This window comes from Aythya fuligula, chromosome 5 (assembly GCF_009819795.1).
Source record: "Aythya fuligula isolate bAytFul2 chromosome 5, bAytFul2.pri, whole genome shotgun sequence".
Lineage (NCBI taxonomy): Eukaryota > Metazoa > Chordata > Aves > Anseriformes > Anatidae > Aythya > Aythya fuligula.
This window is the reverse complement of record NC_045563.1, coordinates 33,945,940-33,969,557: the sequence shown is the minus strand read 5'-3', so window position 1 is coordinate 33,969,557 and position 23,618 is coordinate 33,945,940. Positions and strand designations below refer to the sequence as shown.

The window sequence follows — 23,618 nt, the reverse complement described above, 5'->3', positions numbered from 1 at the left end:
TAAGTTGCCACACTAGATTCCTGCACAGGTTTGTATTTTGTTCAGCAGGAGCACGTGGAATGATAGCTGGACTCTTTTGCCTGCCTGCCCTGAATTCTTCCACACTTGGCTCCCCAGCCAGCTGTGGAGACTTTTAGGACACCCTGAGAAAAGGCTTTGTTTTGTTAGCAGCTGTGTGGTGTCAGGCATGTAGCATCACTGAGTGCACATCCCATGCACCGCTGGCACAAATAGTGGATGATAGCTCATTCTTAGATGAAAACATAGATGGAATGACTGTGTGACTCCCATCAGAGCCTGGACCTGTTAAACACTGCTTACATGACCTACCAGGTGCCATGAAAAAGCTGGTACTCCATGCTCTTGGTGACAACACACTGTATATAGGACAAGAAACAGCACTATGCACGCATCTTCAGATTGCACAAGGGGTCACAAGGCTTGAAGTCAACATGGCAATGGTAAAATTTTTGTGCCTTTGTCACAAGAATGTCGACTGGGAATTTCAGTGGGATGAAGTGAGTGCATCACTGGGAATTTCAGGTGAGATGAAGTGAGTGCATCACCAAACACTTTGCTTCCTCTTCAGTCTGTGGGTGAGACAGAAAGTGTTCCCAGAGCTTGACACCCTTGCCTTGGCTGGGTATGCCTTCCCCAGGGAACTCCTTTTGCCATAGCTTGTGCTTTTTCCCAGGCTGCAGTACACTCAGGGGCTCACAGCTGGAGGAGGAGAGGAATTAATCTTTTAGGGCAGAGTCTCTTGGTTGTTTCTGTCCCTCTCAGTTCTTTAGGATGGCATTTATTCCCTTGCGGTACTGCATCAGATGTGGGCCTTGATCTCACAGTGCACTGGTACTGTCATATCCTCTTCTGTAACAGAAAAATGACAGAAAAGTTAAGAATTTGGTCATGCAAAAACTTGAGCCATTGCCATGTGGAGAAAAGCAGTCTCCTGCTGTGTGGTGAAACACTCCGCCTATGTCAGTCTGGGCTGAAACCACAAAGTAGTCAGAAAGCTGCCATGCTGGCCTTTACACTGAGGAAGTAAAGGGGATTCCATTTAGCAATAGGGAAAGCTTTGAGAAACTGCCAAAACCAGGAACAGACCTTTCACCTGCATCGGGGTCCCCGATCCAGCCTAGGATTCTCAAACCAGAGTCCTCATGATAAATCACCTTTCTCTCTCTGTAGTCAGAAAATGGACTGGGAAACAACAGCTTTATGTATGGACTAGGTTCTTGTAAGCACTTTGTCTCCTGGAGCTAACTGAAGTAGTCACTGAAAATTTGATGTTGACAATAGCATATAATGTCTGATACATTAGCCAAGAAGAGGAGGACTCAAAGGCATCAGGTGAGGTGCTAGGTCAGTATTGGGATACCAAAACACAATTAACTTACCACAGCTGAAAATGGTTAGAAACCCTTTACTTCAGGATAAATGGTGTTAGCTGTTACAATACCTTTTGCTGCTTGATGGGAGACTTTGGTGATACTGGTGAGAACTAGGCTCCTACTTAGAGCACACCTTAAAAAAAGGAAGACTAACAACTTTATATTTTAGTTCAGTAGTGAAGGGTGTTGCACATGTCAGCTATAGCAGAAAATAGATTATGTTTTCCATAAGAAAAGGGGAAAAATTTTTTTTTGAAGACTAAAGAATGTTACAAATCTGTGTTACTGCCAGTATTTGTCCAGGATGTTAATACTTGTCAAACTGTTCCTGAATTATATGCGAGTCTGAATTTTCTATGAGTCTAGCAAAGTCAGTACACATAATACAACAAATGTCTATAGCCAATATTCATCCTGAGAATGAACATGTAGAGCTCTCCTAAAAGCTGGATAATGCTGGTAGATTAAAACATCCCTTTTTCTGGTGATCTGACCTTATTGTCCAAATTTCATCAAGCCGTTTCAATCTTTCTTTTTTAATGTAGTCATATTTGAATCATGAATATATATATATATATATGTACTTATGGTGACCAATTGTTGTGGTTCCGCTCGAGTGGGCAGCCAAGCCCCACCACAGCCACTCTCTCACTCCCCCTCCTCAAAGAGGAATGGAGAGAAAATATGATGAAAAGGTCTCAAAGGTTGAGATAAGGACAAGAAGATCATGCAGTAATTATTGTAATGGGCAAAACAGACTTGGCATAGGGAGATAGTAAGATTTATTGCTTATTACTAACAAGCTAGAGAAGTGAGAAACAAAGGAAAGAAACCAAAAGCACCTTCCACCCCCATCCACCCTCTTCCACCTCCTCCCCCCGGGCGGCACAGGGGAATGGGGATTATGGTCAGTCTACAGCACTTCTCTGCTGCTCCTTCTTGGTCACTCTCGTACCCTGTGCTGGGAGGTCCCACCCACAGGATACAGTCCTTGATGAACTGATCCGGCATGGGCTTCCCACAGGCAGCAGCTCTTCCAGAACTGCTCCAGATATGGGTCCGTACCACGGGGTCCATCCCTCAGGAGCAAACTGCCCCAACCAGGCTCCCCCACGGGCAGCAGCTCCTGCCAGGTCACCTGCTCCTGCGTGGGCTCCTCTCCACGGGCTACAGGTCCGGCCCGGAATCTGCTCCAGCAGGGGTCTTCCACAGGCGGCAGCCTCCGTCAGTGCAGGGCCACCTGCTCCACCATGGTCTCCTCCACGGGCTGCAGTGTGGAACCCTGCTCCACCGTGGTACTCCATGGGCTGCAGGGGGACATCCTGCTTCACCATGGTCCTCACCACAGGCTGCAGGGGACTTCTGCTCCGGCGCCTGGAGCACCTCTCCCCCTCCTTCTTCACTGACCTTGGCGCCTGCAAGGCTGTTCCTCACTCGTCTCACTCTCCCAGCTGCTGTGTGGTGCAGCGTTGTTTTTTTTTCCCTGTCTTAAATATGCTCTCACAGAGGTGCAAACCAACATCACTTATTGGCTTGGCTCTGGTCAGCAGTGGGGCCCTTACCAAACATGGGGCAGCTTCTAGATCCTTCACACAAGCCACACCTATGGCCCCCTGCTACCAAAACCTTGCCACGTAAACCCACTACACCAATTTATCTTATTGAATAAAAAGTATATGGTTGCCAACAGCAATGATGTTGATCAGGCAGAGTTTCACATTCATTAACATATTTGAGCCTGATTCTTGTTCTTATTTGGCATTGTTTTCATAAAGGTTTTTCCTGATTTCTAATATGAACTTGAATTTTTGCTTTTACTCAGATTGCATTAGTAATTTTGGCATGCCTGAAGCTTCATATCATTATGAGTCACAGGAGCTGCAGTTTCCTGTATCCCTGGGGAGTAGAAGATGGCTGCTTCTAGCAAAGATAAGCATCAGGAATAAAACAGAAGGGTTTTTTTTGGGAAGCTGAATCCGTCTGTTCTACTGTATTCAGAAAGGTTGCCCAGGAAATTTGAGGGAAAGGTGTGCTGAAGCAAGAGGGGCTGGTGACATTGCTATGGTATGATGTGAAAGAGTAAATAGGGATGATACATAAAAGGGAGTATGTAGGCTACAGAGGAGCTGGAAAGGATGTAAAAGATGTTGAAGCATGTTACTGGGAGAATGAGAAAGGGCAAAAGAAAACACACAATCTAGCTGATTTATTTTTTTTTCTTAGCTGAGTTTAATAATCTTTGAATAATTAACTCTGATTCAATTCATGTGTTTGAGCAGTAATATTATAATTGGCCTAGCTCAGTCATTGGTTGTAGTTTTAAACTGTGCTGATGGTAGTCTAAGATACCATCAGACTGGTTAGGAAAAAGGGAAAATACAGGAAAGAGCCTCAAATGACAACTACCTTGAGGCAGATAAATGTTGGCTGCTCTGCATCTTGCCAGGAGCTCACAAGCTGACTGACGGGCCCTGGAACTGCTGTGAGCATGAGTACTGAAGGGTGGTCTGGCTCCTTGAGCTGCATTAAATCTAACATCTGTCCTCTGGGGCTATGCCCCAGAAGTGGTGAGTGCGTTACCTTTGGGTTCTAGGTTGTAACACTCCTGTACTTTCTGTCATTCTCTTTGTAATTCCCCATTTGCCCCAAACATGTCTCAGATGTTCATGGGGCAGCTGTTAAGCTTCCTCAGATTGCGGCCTGGGTTACTACAGGAAAACAGACTTCATAATCCCCCTCAATATCCCCTGGCCATTACCTACAGCTGCACAGCCTGGTCTCTGCTAACATTAAAGCTGTTCCTGAAATGAGGTGGGAAGGGGATCTTGGAGCTACCGCAAATCTACCACATGATCCTTTAAATGATTAATATAATTACTATTATTATTATTTAAAACTTAACAATTTAAAAAATCCAGAAGTCCTTAAAATTGTAAAATTTTAAAATTTAAAAATGATCACAGGGGCCTTAGGCCATCCCAGACTCAAACATGGAGGGAAGTTGGTACTCAAGACAAAAAACTTAGTGGTACATGCAGCGTTCTCCACTACCTGGTTATCATAAAACCTCTTGTTATGCCAATGAACCTGGAAGAAGATTTTTCATTTACAAGCTGATAGAGCTTTTGCCTAAGGGTGTTTTGCAGCTTCACCTTGCAACACTGAATCATGTGTTAACACAGATGGAGTTCCTCAATGTCTGCTTCTCTGAGTATCAATAGCTTTGGAAATGAGTGATTGAAGAGGATATGTTGATTGCTCAGGGTGGAATTAATCTCACGTATATTTAGCTATTCGGAAGCTAGGTGATCTGGATGCTTTTCCGGTCAAAGGAGAGAGAAGAACATAATGTAGATGGGCTTAGTCACTGCCTGGAGATACAGTACTTGCTTTTTTTTTCTCCATTCAGTACATAGGGAGCACAGACAACAGGCTTTAACTAGAAGTTTAACTTGTAGATGACCAGATTTAGGTAGGGTAGAGCCTATCCTCAGTGCGTGCCTTGTGAAAAGGTCATGCATGTTTCTAAAAGAATTGTACTTCATAGCAAAAGGGAGTTTGAACTTTGAACAAATTTAGGAAATTCAGTACTAGCACCAGCTTTGAGTCAAAGGTACATTTGGCTGCATCTGACTTGAGCTTAAAGAAGAGGTATTTCATATACGGAAGGCCTGAGTCAGGAAAGATAAGTTAGTTGTTAGGCAACAACAACCCTTAGTCATGCTCCTAGGGGATTCTGGAGGTTTTTATCCCCTTCATGTCCTTTTCCCTTAAAACCAAAGGTGCAATCTGACACATAAATGAAAACCACCTTTCAAGCAAAAGCCTCGCCCATTAGCTTACACATATTGCAGAAACAAGACCTGGAGCTAATAACCTTTGTGGGGTACAATTACAGAAATTGTTGCTAATGTTCCAATGGCTCTATCCTGATATGATGGCTGTTCTGTGTACTTCAATCAGGAACACAGACTGTAGAACAAATTGAAAAACTGTATACTTCTGTGTGTACATTTGCCTTTCTCTCAAATTTTTCTGGTCATCATTTTTACAGGGAGAAAAACAAGGCAGAAAATTTTGGCATTTCTTCCTATCTAGAGAGGTGATGGGTGTAAACGCTCATGTGAAGCAAAGCATGAGCCAGGGAGTAGGAGAGGCTCTGGATCACTGCTTTGAAAATCTTCTACTCAAGGGCTTCTAAGGGCACTTGTTTGTTTTGTTTATTTTATTTCGTTTATTGCTGTAGTTTATCTATTGTTTATCTGTTTATCTGTTGGAACAGGCTGCCCAGGGAAGTGGTGGAGTCACCATCCCTGGAAGTCTTTAAAAGACGTTTAGATGTAGAGTTTAGGGATATGGTTTAGTGGGGACTGTTAGCGTTAGGTCAGAGGTTGAACTCAATGATCTTGAGGTCTCTTCCAACCTAGAAATTCTGTGATTAATTTCAGTTTCAATTAAGCAGTTCCTGTTCCATCTAAAAGTTTCAATATGATAAAGATGAGAAAATAACTTCATAGAAAAAAAAATCCCTTGTACCATGTAATCAAAAAAAAAAAGTAGTTCCTTAATAATATATACACATTAGAAAATGCAGGCATAAAATTAAACCTAAGAAATCAAATTTTGCAACTATGTAATACTGCAGGGAAGATGATCAAAATGTCTTACTTGTTCTCCTTGTAACACCAGCTTTTCATCTGAATTCCTTTGTGCATATAGGAAGTGCCTGCAACAAGACTGTTGGAAGTGACTAGGTTTGTGTCTAGTTTCTGTCAGCCCAGGTTCTTGTACAACACTTATTACCACAGCCAGAGTGGCTGTGATTTCATACTTATGCAGGTGTCTAATAGGAAGCATCATGCTTTGTCATCCTATTAATCTCAAGTTGTTTCATAAGCTCTAATTTTAATCTTTTGAGTGGATTTTCAATATAAATGTATGTGTACCTAATGATGCTTGCATAATGGATTAGAAAATTTAATCACCAAGCTTCCTCGATGTGTGCTGAATACATGCAGATCCTAACTACACAAAAGGTTCATAAAATGAAGAGGTTCAGTCCATTAAACTCCAATAATCTCCTAGTAAGGCCCAGTTGGCTGGTGATTTGGATATGGTTGCTCAGAAATGTGAATTTCCTTTGCATAAGGAAAAAACAGATGAACAAAACTGGACTGAACAAAAGAAAAATGAAGCATCCAGCTTTCCTAAGACATGAAATTTAGTTTTCTGAAATACTTCAAGATTTTTTTAAGGTGAAATATTTAAGTCTCATTTAAACTTTCTGAGATGCATTTTATATTAAGTATAAAATGCAGAAATAAGTAAGGCATTTCAAATGGAAGTGTGATACATTATGTTTTAGGTATCACAGAAATGTTGCTTATCAAATTTCTCCCTTCTTTCATTTCTTTTGAAGTGGAAAGCTATTAAAACATACAAGTATACAAATCATGATGCAACTGTACTTTTATAGTGGAAAAATATTACTTCAGGAAAATTGCTTATGTATGAAAATATTAAGAATTTTCTCTGATTATTCCCATCTTCCCCTACTCCCTCACTGTGTGTCCTCAGGAAGGACTGTGTCCTCCCACACTGCCCTTAAGTGTATGTCTTCTCAATACATTGTTCTTGTGTGTGTTTTGTTTTGTTTTGTTTTTTTCTTTTCTTCCAGAGCTGTATGCCTCTTCAGGACTGCATCTCAGCTCCAAATCACAGGATCACAGACTAAATCTGTTCCTGGTTAGCTCCTCTCCATCCTACCAGAGGGAGTGAGGAACCTCTGTCAGGTAAAGAGAGGTAAAAGAGCTATGTAATGAGGAAGGAGATATGTGAGGAACAAGGAACACAAATGGTGCTGAATACAAGTGGGTTAAGAGGGCAAGTCACTCAAAAGATCTGTCTCTAGGTCTCCATCCTCTTCCTAGTAAGCAGCTTAGTAACAGTTATCCACAGCTCACTGTTTCATGGTCATTTCTGTAAGTCCTTAAATAAGGTACTATGTGAATTATATTGCCAATCAAAAAGTCCCCTGGCATTTTTTAACCAAAAAGTTGTCCTGCTACCTTTTGACTTCTTCCATCTCTCTGTGGAGGCAATAATGCACAGCATTTTTCAGGGTCTTTTTATGAAGATTCTAGTTAGAAATGTCTCTTAGGCTGGTATGGTCATCGTTTTTAGATTAACACTGTAAAGTTTCCCCTCACAGGTTGAGGTCATCAGTCAGGTTTTTACTGTTAATACATTTCATCAAGCCCTAAAGTGAGAATACTTTCGTCTCAGCACACTCTGTTCAGTCACAAGAGCTGCAGATGAATGTTTGCACCTTACAACAAACTTACTCTTAGGACAAATAATGTGGGTGGAAATTTTTCCTGTTTCAGAAATCATGGAGGGGTGGAGCTCTGACTCAAGGTAATAAAACACCTGTTCAGCAACTTCTGACACTCTTCAAGGCTGTAAATATGTTTCAGGAGACTCTGGAAACTGTGGAACCTAATATTCATGTGTCATTTGCAGCACCTGCTTTTAATGCAGCAGTGATTTCAATGGCATCAACATCTGCCTTTTCTCAGGTAAGTGGAAAACAGAACAAACTGGGCAGGAGTCTCTGAGGATTTGATTCAGATTTGTCCCCAGAATACAGGCAGCTCAAGTCCTTCCTTATCAGTAGGACATAAGTCTCCAAGGAAGCAAGATTGTGCTTCCTTGGTTATTTACAGCTGTGAGGATCTGGAGTAAAAACCTTTCCATGTAGTGCAGAAATAGCTGCTACCCTCCTGGCATGTTTCTTCTGTCTGCCACCTTGCTGATGTGAATGATGAGGCAGTGTATATTGCCCATTCCACATTGTAATTCAACATGAAGGAGTTGAAATAAGTGGAAAAATAGATTTTACTATATTTTTGATTCTTTGTCCTTCTTCTCTCAACAGCATCCCAGCCGCAAATCAAACCCATTGAAAAATGAAGAAAGAAAATGGGTGATGCAGGCTATGGCACAGAGTGACGTTCATGACAAGGTACTAACTTCAACAAATTAATAATAGGACAAAAAACTTTATTTTTTGAGAAGGGCAGGGCTTTTTTTCTTCTATATTTGGTTCTTATCAGAGATTTACATGCTTACTTAGAAATATGAACATTTCATGGAAGAAAACTTTCCTTAGTTGAAACATCAGCATTACATTCCTTTATCTATTTATAGAAAGTGTATTTTTACATGGTTTTATTCCTTAGAGAAATTCCTTAGGGAAAATGTACTCAATCTGCTGTTAAAATGGGACTGAGTTTGGTCTTCTTTTAATACTCTATTGACTTTAATGGAGTTATAGCCCTGCATGAATGGAGAATGTTGCCAGTGTCAGCAAGTCAGAATTTAACTGTCCTTTGGGTTTTCATCGTTAATGCCAGTTTCCAGGAAAAGAAAATAATAATCAGAATATAGAAATGGTGTCTAAATATCACTGAGGTGTGAAATTTGATGTAAATGGCGAAGTAGCATAACCAATACTGACATTGCATTGATATGTTTGGAATTTGCTCTCTGTGTGTATGCTAAAGATCATAAAGGGAATGCACTAAAGCAGGAAAAGCAGCTATTCAGGAGAGCAATGACCCAATCTCAGTTGCATTTCTGTAATGATTTGCTATATTTATACTGATGTGTTTTTGTTTTGAAATACCCATAGATAAAGGCATCCAGTCCTCTTTTACCACTGATGTAGTTACATGTATATTAGGTTGTTAGACTTCAGCACGCTTTTGAATATATGTAAAGTAACAGAAAAAAAAAATTTTGGTCACAGGCCCCTGCATGTGGGGGTCATGTGACCCTTTCTACTGCTTGAATTAATTGTTCTTGCAATACTTTTTCCTTATTGAGTCAACCTCCAAAAGTTCTTTTGCTCCCTACAAGTGTTTAACAACAAAGACATTCTCAGGCACTCTTTATTTGACTGCTGGCTCTTGAACATGTCTTCTATCCCCTGTAATGAAGCTTGGCAGCAAACTGGCATTAAAAACTGTAATGAAGCTTGGCAGCAAACTGGCATTAAAAACAGGCTTGTGTGAGCTGGCCAATTTCTGCCTCTTACTGGCATTGGGTTCCCTGGGCAGCTTTTGTTTTTTCTCTTGATTTTTGTAATCTAAATTTGCCATCTCTGAGAAGAGGATGAACATTAATGGAGAGGTATTATAAAGGACAACATGTTTTTTTAATGTTAATTCTCAACATTTGTCTGAGTATTTGTTTCAGTTTGAGAGGACTTCTTATCACACAGTTATATGTTGAATAGATACTGGACTGGTTTAGAAAAACATGCCCAGGGGCTGCTGCACAAAATTTAGCTCTGTTCACTATTCACAGCACAAAGTTAAAAATCCCCCACTGCTAAAGTATCTGGAAAATGTATCAACTTTGTGACACACACCTCACCCACCACCCCCTTCAGATTTTAAAATGAATGAGAGCATGAAGAGAGCATGTCCGTAGCTGTTTCTGGGAGCCCTGAGTTGATAGTTTGCCTTCTAGCACCTTAGTCATGAATACAGGAAAGATGAAACATGCTAAAAGAAGACCATAAATAGCTGTGAGTAAGACAGTCAATAATAACAGTAAATCTAGCAAATTTATCACTATTACCTGTTAGTGCATTGTCTTAGACCTCTACAGAATAATTTGCTGTTTCTAAAAATGCAAAAATTGATCAACAAATTATCAGGTTAAAAAGACTAGATGTTGGCTTACCTGTAAATGCACAGAAAACAAACAGTAATGCAGGCAAGAAACCAGTAAGCATAATCTCAACTTCATATCAGGAATTGCTCCTGGCTTAATATAGAAAGTTGTGCTGAAAGTGGCTATTTATGATAATAAGTCACTCATAAATAGTTGATTACATTACCAACTCCCTGAATCATTTTTTTTATTGTAACATGAATGATAATCATCAGCAGCAACCAAAGATACTTGATCACTTCTCTGAGGTTCACATCACTAGCTCTTTCCTCTTGTTAATTCCTTGAATCTTTTTTTTTTCTTTCCCAATCTCCTATTTGTGCTGTATATGCATGACTGTATGCTGGGTATGCTCTGACTGACAAAGCCTGTATCTTGCTGTTTCACAGGACTGAGGTTGCTCAGCTGATACAGTGAGATTTTTCTGTGACACAGGCTACCTACCTCCTCTTGTGCAGTGTTTCCATACACAGATCATTGGCTTTTCTCTTATGCAGTACCCATTCAGAGGTCTCCTTCTGGAAGACAAATAATTCATAATTTTCTTCCTTCTCTTGGAATGAGCAATCCTCCTATGACACCAAATATCCCCATGCACATTCTTATTGTGGCTCCATATGAAATGAGGTGTTTGAACCCTTGCACAATCTTTGATGCTATCTAATCTTTGCAGCATTTTACTCTTCATGGAAATGCTTAATACATCTTCATAGATGTATGTTCTGTTTATTGTTTTCTTCCTAATATAATTCTCCCATATGCTAGCTCTTCTATCAGTCTATCTTCATTATGTGCACAATATGAAGTCCCTGTGGAGCGTTCTTCACATAACCTCTCTTCTAGTCCACTGCAATGATGTGTGCATGACACTCAGGAATGAGCATATGACTTTTTGATGTAGACATGTCTTCATACAATCCATATTTGTCTCTTTCACTCTATTCTTTATAAATAGTCATGGTAATTTATATGCATCCGACAGCCTATAAAAACATGAGTTCCAAAATGCTAGTTGAAGGGCTGATGCCACAAGTTTATGCTAAAGGAAGCTAAGAGAGCACCAATGCTAGATGTTCTAGTGTTTCCCTTCACTCTCATTTCTTTCTCTTGAAATATATCTGCTGAAGTTTTTATTTATTTCCCTAGTTTGAAAACTCTTTTTCAGAAAGGTGTTGAAACAAATGGACAAACCAAATGAGTCAGCCAGTTTCATTAAAAAACAGACCTAAGAATAGTCTTCAGGTGAGAAGACAGGTATTCCTAGTTGATGGAAAAGGAGCAGTCCAGCTGAGTAGTGTGGAGCTGTTTCAGCCCAATTTCTGATAATGCTGAGATCTTTACTCCCTGGTTTAAAACAAACAGCACTATAAAATATGAGCACCCTATTTAGGACAAGTTATCGATTTCCTATTTAGTTTTGGTATAAACCCAGCCAGAAGCTAAGTAAGTGCATGTATATCTTCCACTCCTAGTAGCCTGATAACAAGAACGTGTTTTTTCAGCACTTCATGGCCCGCTTGATATTTTGGGTGTGCTGATTCTGTACATCACAGCAAAAATTATCAGGATTTTAACAAGTCAATTTACTAAACCTTCAACTTACTTTCTGAAGTCAAGATTGCTGGTTTTAAGCTTGAGCTCATAGGCAAAGCTTTATGGTTATTTTAAGCATTTGTTAATTTTCCATCAAATTACCCAGCATTTTTTTCAAAAAGTCATTTTTGCCATTTCAGGGGATAACTTCATACCTAGACTATTTCTGTAATTTTTTTGAAAATCCTTTTTATGACCTTCACGTCTTCCATCTTTCTAGAGATGGAAATGCTTATATTAAACTAATTTTTTTCATGATGAATTCCTCATGATCCAATGCTTTACACACTTCGGCTAATGTACTGTTTTGTCTCACTGATTTCTTATGCTTTGACCTTTTAAGCAGTCTTTGACTTCTATCACAGTAGCAGCAGTAAATGTGCTTTCTCTCATTTCGCTTGAGAGTTTCTCCCTGTTGTTTTAATTAATGTTTATCAGTTAATAGATGACACCTAATTATTTCATCAGCTTCCACCACCACTCCTCCATTTTCTCTTCAGATAATCTTTTCAAACTTCTGGTCATTAGCTTTCACAACAGCTTCTTTCTTTTGTTCCCTATTGTTTTTTTGAAGTGACTTTATTAAGAATTACTGATCTGTTTGTCTTCAGCAATTATCTAAATTACTTGTTGTGAATATCAGTGATTACCTTCAAGCCTCCATAAAGTGGCTACCTTTTTCTTGACTTTGATACATACTGAGCCTACAGTATTGTTTGGAGGAATATCTTTCTGAAATTTTACAAGTCTCCTTGTAGTCAGTTTGGTCTGTTTATAACCTCCACCAGCCCTTGCTATTAGAACTGAAAGCTAATACCTCCTTATTCCCAAATCAACCTCACTGTAATGCCAAAAAATGTATTTCTATTGATGCTTTACTCGGTCAAATAAATCACTGTTATCTTGTAATCTTGACTGTCTCAAAGTCACTTTTAAATGTATGCTTTATTCTATTTATATCTTTCTCTCTCTGGAGGTGCACAATCCAGAATCTGCGGATAATATCTTTGTATATAGTTAAATCCTCCTTATGGATGGTAGCAGTCAGGCCTGGGGATTTGACAGTCATCAAAAGATGGTCATCTTTTCTGAAGATGTAAATCCCTAAAGCACATGTGAGTGGCACAACTTTTATAGACCCAGTTGGTTAGGCCTAATATTTTCAGCCGGAAATTGGAGTTAACCTTCTCTGAGCTGGCCTGTAGTCACAACCATGTGTTTTGTTATATTTTGAATCATAGAATCATTAAGATCATCTAACCCAGTTGTTCACCATTAACGGGATAGCTGTCTATCCGTTAATGGGATAATTGCATCTGCTAAGGAAAACTTGTATTCCCACAAAGCAATCTAGGAATGTTTCTCAGAATGTATGGGTTGTCCTGGTGGCCCGATACTTTAATACTCTCTCTAAGGAACTAATGCACGTTTAAGCAGCCTTGCATCATGAAACTGATCCTCCCTTTTAAAAATAAAGAGAATCTTAAAAACAAAAGTCTCTCTTCCCTGCCCGCACACACACCACATCCTCCTCCTTCCATCCAAGAACTGCATTTAAAAGCAGAAATTTCTGTATCAGATTTGATTCTAAGTAGAGCACAACACAGGTTCAATAGTTCACCAAAATTAGGGCATCTTTGATTCATGGATTCACTGAGTTTTGTATTGTTGTATTGGATGCAAGCAAACACTTGTATGATTTTGTGTATCTGGCTAACTGAACTTTCTCAGCTTATCTACTCTTCACATTCTTATTCACCCTTTCCTTCTACAGTTTCTGTATGGATCTTTAGGTGACTGCAGACGGGGAATTGGTGAAGAAAGTGTTTTGTTGCCTACTTTATTAGTGCTGTAATACCAATTAGAAAAGAGGACTTCAGTCCTAAAGAGGACCTGGGTTTCTTCAGTTTGGGATGTGTGTATTTATTGTAATGAGAACCAAGCTTTAAACCACATCTTCGTTATCTTTTTTTCAGCAGGAAGAAATATCACCTTACTCCCTGCTCACTGTAAGAATAATAAAGATGAGAAATGCTCATCAGGCAGACTTCTGTAAGTACCAGATTCTTTATACTGATATTATACACATCTAAAATTACTGAATCTCTGTTGGTGCTAGCCGCTACACAAATGCAAACCACAGAGGTCATACTATCTAAGAATTCACAATCAAAGTCAAATTCTGCCACAGATTATCTATTTCCACTTTCAGAGTTGTTTTTTTTTTTTTTTTTTTTTTTTTAATGTTGCTGTGTTGTCTTTTTTGTTGTTTTTAATTTAGCAACAGGTCAATAATGACAGGTTGCGTATCGATTAAAACTTGAAGACTGGCATGTCAACAAACCATAAAATTCTACATTGCTTTTCTGACATGTTGGCTATTTCAGAGAGATGAAGACATTTTAACGCTAGTTTTAACACCCAGGTGTTTACATCATATGTCTATAACAAATGAGTAGAATACAGGTCTGAAATATTTAAACATCTTTCACTCTCAACTCTGGTGGGATTTCTCAGAGCACATCTCGGAAGTCCAGTGAAGCTGCATTGTGTATATGTCCCAGGCATCATGACATCAGCCATGATGTTACGAATATTTTTGACTTCGGCCCTACACTGAAAGATGTATAACAGAAATCTGTTGGGGACTGAAGTCCAATGCACTTTATAACTTACAAGCAAAGTATTCTGAAAACGTGTGGTATTTGTCCAGCCCTTACTGGGTGCTCTACTTCCACAGAGTTTTTTCTCTCTGCAGAGTTTTCTCCTGCAATTTCTATGCCAACCTCATGAACTTGGCAGGTCACTAACAACCACAGCTTTGCATATTCCCTTACCATACTGTTCTTCCTCCTCTTGCTGTGCATTCTTTGCTTTTTGGAGATGGGTCTGAAGAGTTCACTAACATCACAGCCTTTCCACTGCTCAGCATCTTGTATAACATGTTACCTCACTGTGTCTTCCTACATTTTAACTTTTTTAGTACAGTCTGAAGATCCATCAAAGTAAAAAGTAATTTATAATTACCATTTGCACACAGCAAGGTCAATTATTTACACTGCTTCAGAATGTGATGGCTTTGGTAACTGCACCAAAGCTATCACAGGAACTGGCCGTACACTGCATGTAAAGGACTCTCAGATTGCCTTGATATATTCCTTGAAGTTAGAAACTCTGACAATATCTGTGATAGTCACAACTTTTCCAAGTAAATAAGATCAGGTGTCTATGCTGCCAGTAAACCAGGCAGCTCTGCTCCAGGTTACTATGGCCTGGAAACCCTAGCAGCTTTTGCTTCAGAAGACTCCTTGATCCTGTCCTCTAGTGATGAGTCTGGTCCAAAGATAAAATCCATCTCTAAAGATCCTCCTCCTCATGAGGCAGTAGGTCATCAGACAAGACTTCAAGGAAGGCTAAGTACATGGCAGGATGACTTTTTTTCTCCAAGTGCTACTTGACTTCCCCTAGTTAATTCAAGGATAGCAGCATGTTCACACCAAATATTACCACTTGTTTTTAACTTCATCTTTGAAGGAACAATGTTGTACAAAGATTTGTCACCATGTTTTTGTATTTCGTTCACTTTGGAGTTTCAAGAATTTCAAGAACATGGACGTTACTGTTGTCGATTTTCCATCCAAATAGAAAGAAGTGTTTGATTTGTATGGTATGTAATTCTGGGTTGCAGAGAATAGAATATCATAGGATAGCAAGGAAAGTGCAATTAATGTCTGTACTTTTTCAAAGTTATAAAAACACTGCACGTTTGCAAGACCTTACCTGTATTCCTTTGAAGTGATAATTTATTTTCTTTTACAATCACCCTTGTAATGGCAAGGGAATGACAAGATAAGAACCATGATTCACCAGATTATGCAAAGAGAGTGTATAAAGTAAGATTATGCTGTGTTCTCAGAAACTAGTTTTACTATACTGACCTTGTCCTCCATCCTGAGGACCGTAGGATTTCAGAGAAAAATCTTGCATGATGAGATGAAGACATTTAGGAAATTCCCATTATCACCTAAAGTATACCTGAAGTAGGGATCAAGATGCGTGAGCTCGGTTTTTAACTTTGCCAATAGACATCCTGAATAAGTGTAGGCAAGTCACTTGAACACTCTGTGCCTATACTTCCCTGTCCATAAAATATGGATAACAAAATGTGCTCTCACAGGCATTTTGTCCACCTTGTAAGTCTTAGAAACAGTGAGAAATATCTCTGGATCCTTTTGTAAATTACCTTTTTTTAAAAATAAAAATAAAAATATTTAGAGACCAGTATGTGACAAAAAGGAACTTCCTAAATTTTCTGTCAATAATTCGTCAGCTACTGCACACCTCTGAGTGTGTTTCTTATGTAAAATGGAGCACTGTAAGCCAGTATGCAGTTGAACAAGGAAGTCAAAACAATATTAAATAGCTCCCTGTTGATTGAGCAGCAACCTGCCTGTGCTCGCAAAGGATTTGAAGTCTCCCAAGGGAAACTGTATGTGACCATGTAATTTAAATTCTTTGGTATAATGCAGATAGATACCTTATAATTTTTGAGATCTTGACTTGGAAGTCATATTGATGTCCTTTTGATTTAATGTTTTGTTTTTATAATTTAAAAGTATTTTGAAGCATCAGAAAACTAAGCTGCATAAGCTATTGTATACTGATGAGAATTACAAAATGAGGCTGTTTACCTAAGCCTCATCTCAATGATATGATCTTTTCCCCTGGAAAACTGAATAAGTAACTGGTACAGAAACTCTCATGCTGTGAGATATCAGTGGAAGGCTGAAAATTTTTATCATGATGTATTTCAGATTTCCCTAGATTGTCATCTTTCAATTACCAAATCCAGGAAAAAATTACCTTTCCAACAAAGTTCAGCAGCTTCTGTGATGCTTTTTCTGCCAGTCTTTCTAACTACACACAGTTACCAGCTTGTTCAATTTTCTGTTCACCCCTGCTTAGCTAAAACATGCTCTTTCCTTGATTTTTCTCTGTTCACAAGTGTAGTCATGCCAGGCTCTTAAGTCATCAGAGTTTTTATTTATTTATTTATTTATTTTGAGTTGCCAAATCTTTGCTTCAGGGAACACCAATTTCTATGTACTTCCACTGATGTTCTTTGCTATTGCAAGCACCCAACTTCATCCTATGTGTTTATCAAACGTGCATCTTGAAATCTGAGGGCTGTGTGTTACATAAGCCTGGGAGGGAGTCTTAGCTTATCCTGAGATCTGTTGCTACACCTTTGCCTTTAGACAGCACATGCTGGTGTATCTGGGCAATGATTTCACCTGTTTACGCACAAAGACAAATCTAAAGGAAAAAGAAAGCAGCCCACTCCTTCTCAATGGATCGATTATCTCTTTTCATATATGTGCTGTTGCTTCACCACTTTTGTGGGCTCCTCTATACTTAGTTAATGCTCAGCTGTGACGTTAGCTTCTTAATTCACGCAACTGGTTTCTGGCTTGTTTTATGCAGACGTGAGGTAATTAGTTTTCACTGTATTCCTAGCTGACTTTTATGTCAATTCATAATAATGGGTTAAATTGAAACACAAATTCCTGGGACTCCTTGAGAGGTGCTAAGTTAAGATCACTTCTACTTATCCTGCTGACCTGTCAACACCAGGCTCTAATATTCGTATGCAGTTATGCTAGGTTAGTGGTGGGCAGTTCAGGAAACAATATAGATTAAGTTTGTCAGACCTTACAGTCTGGTGCCTGCTTTGCAATGGGATTCCCCTCCTTAGCCCAAGGATTGCAGACAGTCTTGGGCAAAAGAATGAAGGGGGGACGTTCACTTGTTCTTCCTCAGGTGAAAGTGGGCAGCATGGAAACTGAGTCCACCCAACAGGGGGAGGCAGTGAAGGAAGCCACCAAAAACATTTCACTTCAGGGAGGGAAAGGCAGATGTTTTACATGAGCCCCAGAGACCTTTACAAAAGCTCTTATTTCCCAACTCTATCAATGGCATCGCTTCTCCTAGGGAATTCCCCACAGTTAAGGGGAATATCTGGAAACAGTGCATTAGCTGCTTTCCTGATTGCTAATGTCTCATCCAATGACTGTGTTTGCCAGAAGGATAAGGAGCTAGGCAGTTGGAGAGGAGGAGTGTTGTGGCTCATGTTCTCTAACACCCTAAAGCTGCTTTCCGAAAGAGATGAGTTACTGGGTGTCCATGCAGAGCTGTCCCTAAGCTCCCAGCCTGGTCTGCCTTCCCTGTCGTGAACATTTACTTGTTTTACAGTATCTGTTAAAGCACACAGCTGGATCTGACCCTCCTAATCCACTCCCGTAGACACAGTTGTTGAGGGCTCGTCTGGCACACCTGAAGCCCTAACATTAAAAGAGGGGAAGAGGCTTAAGGTGCTTTGAGTGGAAGTAGATCTCTCCCAGGTCCTTGGGCAGTGCTTGTAACACAGACCTGCAGTGATGTGGCCCTCCTCACTATGATTTAGTACAACGTGAAAGATGAAAACCCTCTTGGACTCCACTGGATTTCATGCAACCTTGAAAAAAGAGGTCTCTGTGACAGCCAGGTCTCTTAACCATGCCCAATAACTTGGGTATTGGCTGATAGAGCAGGCCAAGAGCTGATCTTTGTTGCTGGAGAACACAATCAAGCTCATTAATGCAGCATGGGTGGAGAGAGGAGGTGTCAAGTCTGGTTTAACGTAATCAACCTTATCAGTGTTAAGTGTCTGCAATTCCGCCTGAACTGCAGAGGTGAATTTGAGCTGTCCCATAATAAGAAGATACTTGGCATGATTTTCAGATTGCCAGATGATTTCTTCCCAGAGACAGCACCTTTTCTGCTGAGTATGGTCCTACTGGTTCAAGAGGCTATGGTTAGGTGGGTTCTATGACATGGCTGTCAGAGCTGAGGTAGGCCAAGGTGAAATCTTGGGTGGGTTGAAACGTGATTGTGTTTATCAGTTATCTTTTCTAACTATAGAAATCAGGTGCATGTGTAAGCAGGAACAAAGCATGATGCAGCTAAATGCCTACTTAAAAAGCTGGAAGTGATCCTGTGTCTTGCTTCATGTTTGTGCTGAAGGCCATGTTTAGTTTTCTCAGCTGTAAGAGGATACCTGTTCGCCTGAGCTGGGGGGTCAGAACAATTGTGATGCTCCTTTAACCTTCCTCTTATTTTTGGATCTTCATTTCATTTTTTCACCTTTGGATAAAGAGAGACTTTGCATGTTTTAAAATGAGGAACTCAGAACTGTTCTTCTCTTCTGTAACTGTTTTGTGGAAGCCCTTGTATTATCCATTCTGGAACGGTACCCCTGCAGTCACAGTGCCTCCAAATCAAAGTGGTTATTTTTGCGAAGGAAAATAACCAAATGCAGGCAAATTAGGGTGAATATGCTTGGTGCAGGTGACACTTATGCCCCACAAATGTAAGTGGTGCCAGTGGTGCAGGAGGCAGAAGTGACCCAGGGTGCAAAAGCCTTGCTCTGTGATCATGGCAGGTACTGCACCCAGGAAGCAAATCCTGACTTGTCACTTGTCTTATATGCCTGTGCAGGGTCTAAGGCCAGTTCACGTGGGGACTCTGTCCATTTCTGGTAAAGTACTGATAAAGTATGGTAGATCTGTGAGCCTTTTTAACTTCCATAGGCAAGCTGCAGAGAATAATAGTACACTTACAGATGAGTGTTGCATCTGGATACTTGGAGAGACAGAGTTCAGTTCAAATCAGCTTTTAGACGGATGAAAGTTGGAAGTAACTTCTTAACATTGTTTGCATTATACTATGTTGGTGAGGGAAAATGTCCCTGGAGACCATGTCTGCCAATTGAGAAATGTGTGTGGCTGTCTTTGTCCTTTCAGGTGAATTGCAATGAACTAGATTCAAAGGAAAACAGTCTGTGCCCATGCAATTCACTAGGAGTAATCTTTTTTTTTTTTTTTTTTTTGCAATTGTCATTGTGGTAACAGGACAGATGTGATTTTGTAGGTTGTTTACTGTTCTTGCAAGACTGGATATTCTTAAATGCTTTGGTCTTCTATGCTCTAATTTTCTTACTTGCCATAGAAATGAATGATTTTAGCATGTGATGGTTAATTTTAAGAATGTATCATAGGACTGTACTTTCACAGTGCAGCAAACGCTGGTTGTGGTTCTGAACATCCAAGTTCAGTTCTGAATGTTTAGCCCATTTTTAGCATGAAGACAGAGTTGAGAAATAGTCCACCAGCACACAAATTCAACTGAATCAGAAGTTGAAAATGGGGAGAGGATAAAAATGACACTCAGTAGTGACATCTGAAGAGACCATGAGTTCAGATGTCTCAATATGCCCATGGGGTGATATTATGTCATCAGGGAATGAATTTGCAACATGTGCACTGACATAAGAGTTTGGTATGGCATGAAATTGCTAATGGTGCCCAGCAGTACAAAGTTACATTAAAATAGAGCATGAAGAAAATGCAGATATAATTTCTTTTATTAGCTCATAGGTAGCAATAAATAAACTGGAAGATTTTTTTAGCTATTTTGTATGTTTTTTCAAGGATAAGGGGGAGCAAAAAATCTTGTTAATCAAGTTTTCCCGAGTAACGAGGGTATCATAGTCTTCATCAACCATCCTGCTATCCTGTTATTTTTGTTGGTCTCAAAGTTTCCATAACAGCTTAGTTTGACTTTGTGCAAATTGCCACTTCTACAGAAATACATAAGCTCAATTAATGTCACATCATGGGGATTAGTTAGTATTGTCTGTGCAATTCAAGGAAAACAAAGAAAATGACAGGAATTTGGTGGGAAAAAACAGCATATGACCACCAGTAGGGACTGTAGATAAACCGTGGCACAGACTAATGTGGCACAGTTCCCTTGGTCCATGGGAAGAGAATGTGCTGTGTCCTAGTTCCTTCACCTCACCTTCAAGGTTAAATCTGTACTCAATAGTTACTAACAATTATACATAATTTGTCTGTGACCAGCTGAACATAATCACACATGGAATTAGAGTAGCTGAGGTAGGAAGGTGCCTTTGGACATCATCCAGTCAAACCCTCTGCCCTAAGTAGAGTCAGCTAGAGCAGGTTACCCAGACCTAAGTTCTATTGGTTTTGAACATCTCTAAGGATGGAGACTCCATAACCTCTCTGGGTAACCTATTCCATTGCTTGATGACCCTCACAATAAAAGAAATAAACAAACCTTTTCATTGTGTTTAATTGGGATTTCTTGTATTTCAGTTCATGCCCCTTGTCTCTCACCTTTCACTGGGCACTTCTGAGAAGAGTCTGAATCTGACTTCTTCACTCCTCTTATCCCCATCAGGTATTTTTATAAGTTAAGATCCTGCTGAGCTTTTTCTGTTCCAGGCTAAAGAGTCCCAGCTGCCTCAGCCTCTCCACATACATCAGAGGCCCCAGTTCCATGATCTTCTCTGTAGTCTTTTTCTGGGCTCACTCCAGTGTGTTCATATTTCTTAGGAAGATCAGAAATGTACTCAGAACTCTAGATGTAGACTTACCAGTGCAGAGTAGAGAGGAAGGATCACCTCCCTCCATCTGCTGAAAACACTCCTTCTAATGCAGCCCAGAATGATCTTGGTGTTGTCTGCCACAAGGACGCAATGCTGGCTTATATTCAACTTGATATCCACCAGGACCCCTAGCTCCTTCTCTGCAGACCTTTATTCTAGCCATTTGGCCCCTCAGCCTGCCCTGGTGCATGAGGTTGTTCCCATTCACGTCAAGGACTTGGCTTTTCCCTTGACGAACTTCATGAGGTTCCTGTTGGTCCAGTTCTCCAGCCTGTTCAGGTCCCTCTGAATGACAGCACAGCCATCTAGTGTGTCAGCCACTCCTCCCAGTTGTGTATCATCTGCATAATCCATCCTATCATCCACATTGTTAATGAAGATTTTAAACAGTATCGGCTGCAGAATCAGCCCCTGGGGTACACCTCTAGTGACTGGCCTCCAGATGGACTTTGTGCTGATGATCACAATTCTTTGAGCCTGGCAGTTCAGCCAGTTATTAATTCATCTCACTGCCTGTTTATATAGCCCACATTCCTATAGTTTGTCAAAGAATCATCAATAGCTTATTTTAAGTAAATATTTATGAAAACAACACTTACATGGAAAAATAAGTTCAGAAAGTAGCTTCATGAAAATGTTTTGTTGGAGGAAATGCTTCTGGAATTTACAGATTTACTGATGAAACAGTAACAAAAGAGATTCATAAATGTTGAGGCAGTTCATTTGTGCTTAGCTCAGACTTAGCATTGTCAGCTTTCTCAGTTTTATCATAAGTCTTATTTTATACATTGTATGGTTGAAAGCTCAAATTTAAAAAGAGATAGAGCATCTCAGTTCTCATTAAGAAGAAGAAGAGAAAGGAACTGGCCTTTGCAGTTACAGCAAAAATACTGTAATGTGTCCTTACTGTACCCTGCAATGACCAGAAACAAAAAGGAGAAAAATGCCTCAGATCAGTGTAGCATTTCTGAAGTACATTGCATCTCAACTACTTTAATGATTTCAGGGAGGCTGGACTTGTATTTTTGGAATGCTTAACAGCAGCAGTGATAAGGTGTTAATGAGATGAGTGAAGGTCTGGATGGCCTGAAGTCATGTTCAGATCTAGGCTTTTGTACAGGCTTCCTATGTGCTCTTGAGAAACTGTAGATCAGACCTGTATCAGGATGAGTACATGGCTTGGCAGGCCATCAGACAGCCGAGTAAGGGGAGCTATTTCAGTGTATCAGACAGATTGGTAATTACAGCCCTCCAGCATGTTGTAAATAGAATCCTACACTGATCATTGCCAAAGTCAATATTAGTATCCTTTCACTTCAACTATGTAAAAAACTGCAATGCTGAAATATTGTCTGTGGAATTGAATTAGGTTCAAAGACAGAAAGGCAACTTACGTCCTTTGCAGGAAAATCACCTGGCATTTTCAAGAAAATCCTTTAGATTCAGTGTAAAGTGTTACCTAACTATCTCCCCACCAGAGAGACATCATCCTTTAGGGATGTCCCAGCACTCCTCTAGTGGCCTCTGGGTTACAAGTGATACCTTAAATCTACGCAAAATATCCCAAAGCAGTATATCTGATATTACGAACACAGAAACTAGGACTAACTCTTAACTTTGGACATGATACATTTTGCCTGTAATTTTGACTATATCACAGACTGAGAGAGAACACCTCAAACTACTTGCCTGTACTTCTCCTCCCACACATCATGTCTCTGCCAGCTTCAGAGGGTTGAGTGATTTACAGCACTTTATCAGAGGGGAGGCAATGGCCTCTCTTGAGGAACTTACTCAAGACTTGGTCTGTGTTTACAGAAGCTAAGTATTTTTCTTTCTGCCTATGGAATAGGTAGCTCTAGTGATTGCTGTGGGACCAGAATTCTCCCCTTCTCCTCTTTTCTCACCAAAGCTTTTGTTTACACCACAGAGTTGGTCAGCCTTTCCTGGAAAAGTTCCTGTCCAAGATCAAAGAATCTCTTTGGTGTTTGCTTGGCTCATGATCTATGGGATCTGATCCCTTATATTAAATGCACACTCTCTCCCTTCATCCACAAGCTCCAAAGTCTTTCTGCCTCTTCGTTTTTCTCTGGGAAAAAAGGTGGAGTAGTAACTGTTATGCAGGTCTTTCAGGCATTAGCAAACACCAGGAAAAGAACCTGGTGGCTACCTAATGACCTACTGAAGTATGTAAATGTAGGTCTCTCCCTTCTCACCCCACCTAAGGAGACAATACACTAGGTGGGAGGGATAATTAATTTTTCCATTATAAATGGTTAATAGCTATGTATGCCTGGCATTTATTATCTGAATCAGACTGAAACTCTGATTCTTTTAAGATTTCTCACAATTCTAGTGCAGATACAGAAGTGAGAATT

At 40.0% G+C, this 23,618-nt stretch overlaps 1 pseudogene; it reads left to right on the top strand.

Annotated features, from left to right (window-relative positions):
- Positions 1–452: 452 nt before the first annotated feature.
- The window catches only part of LOC116489566, a 42,111-nt pseudogene continuing 18,945 nt past the window's right edge, over positions 453–23,618 (top strand).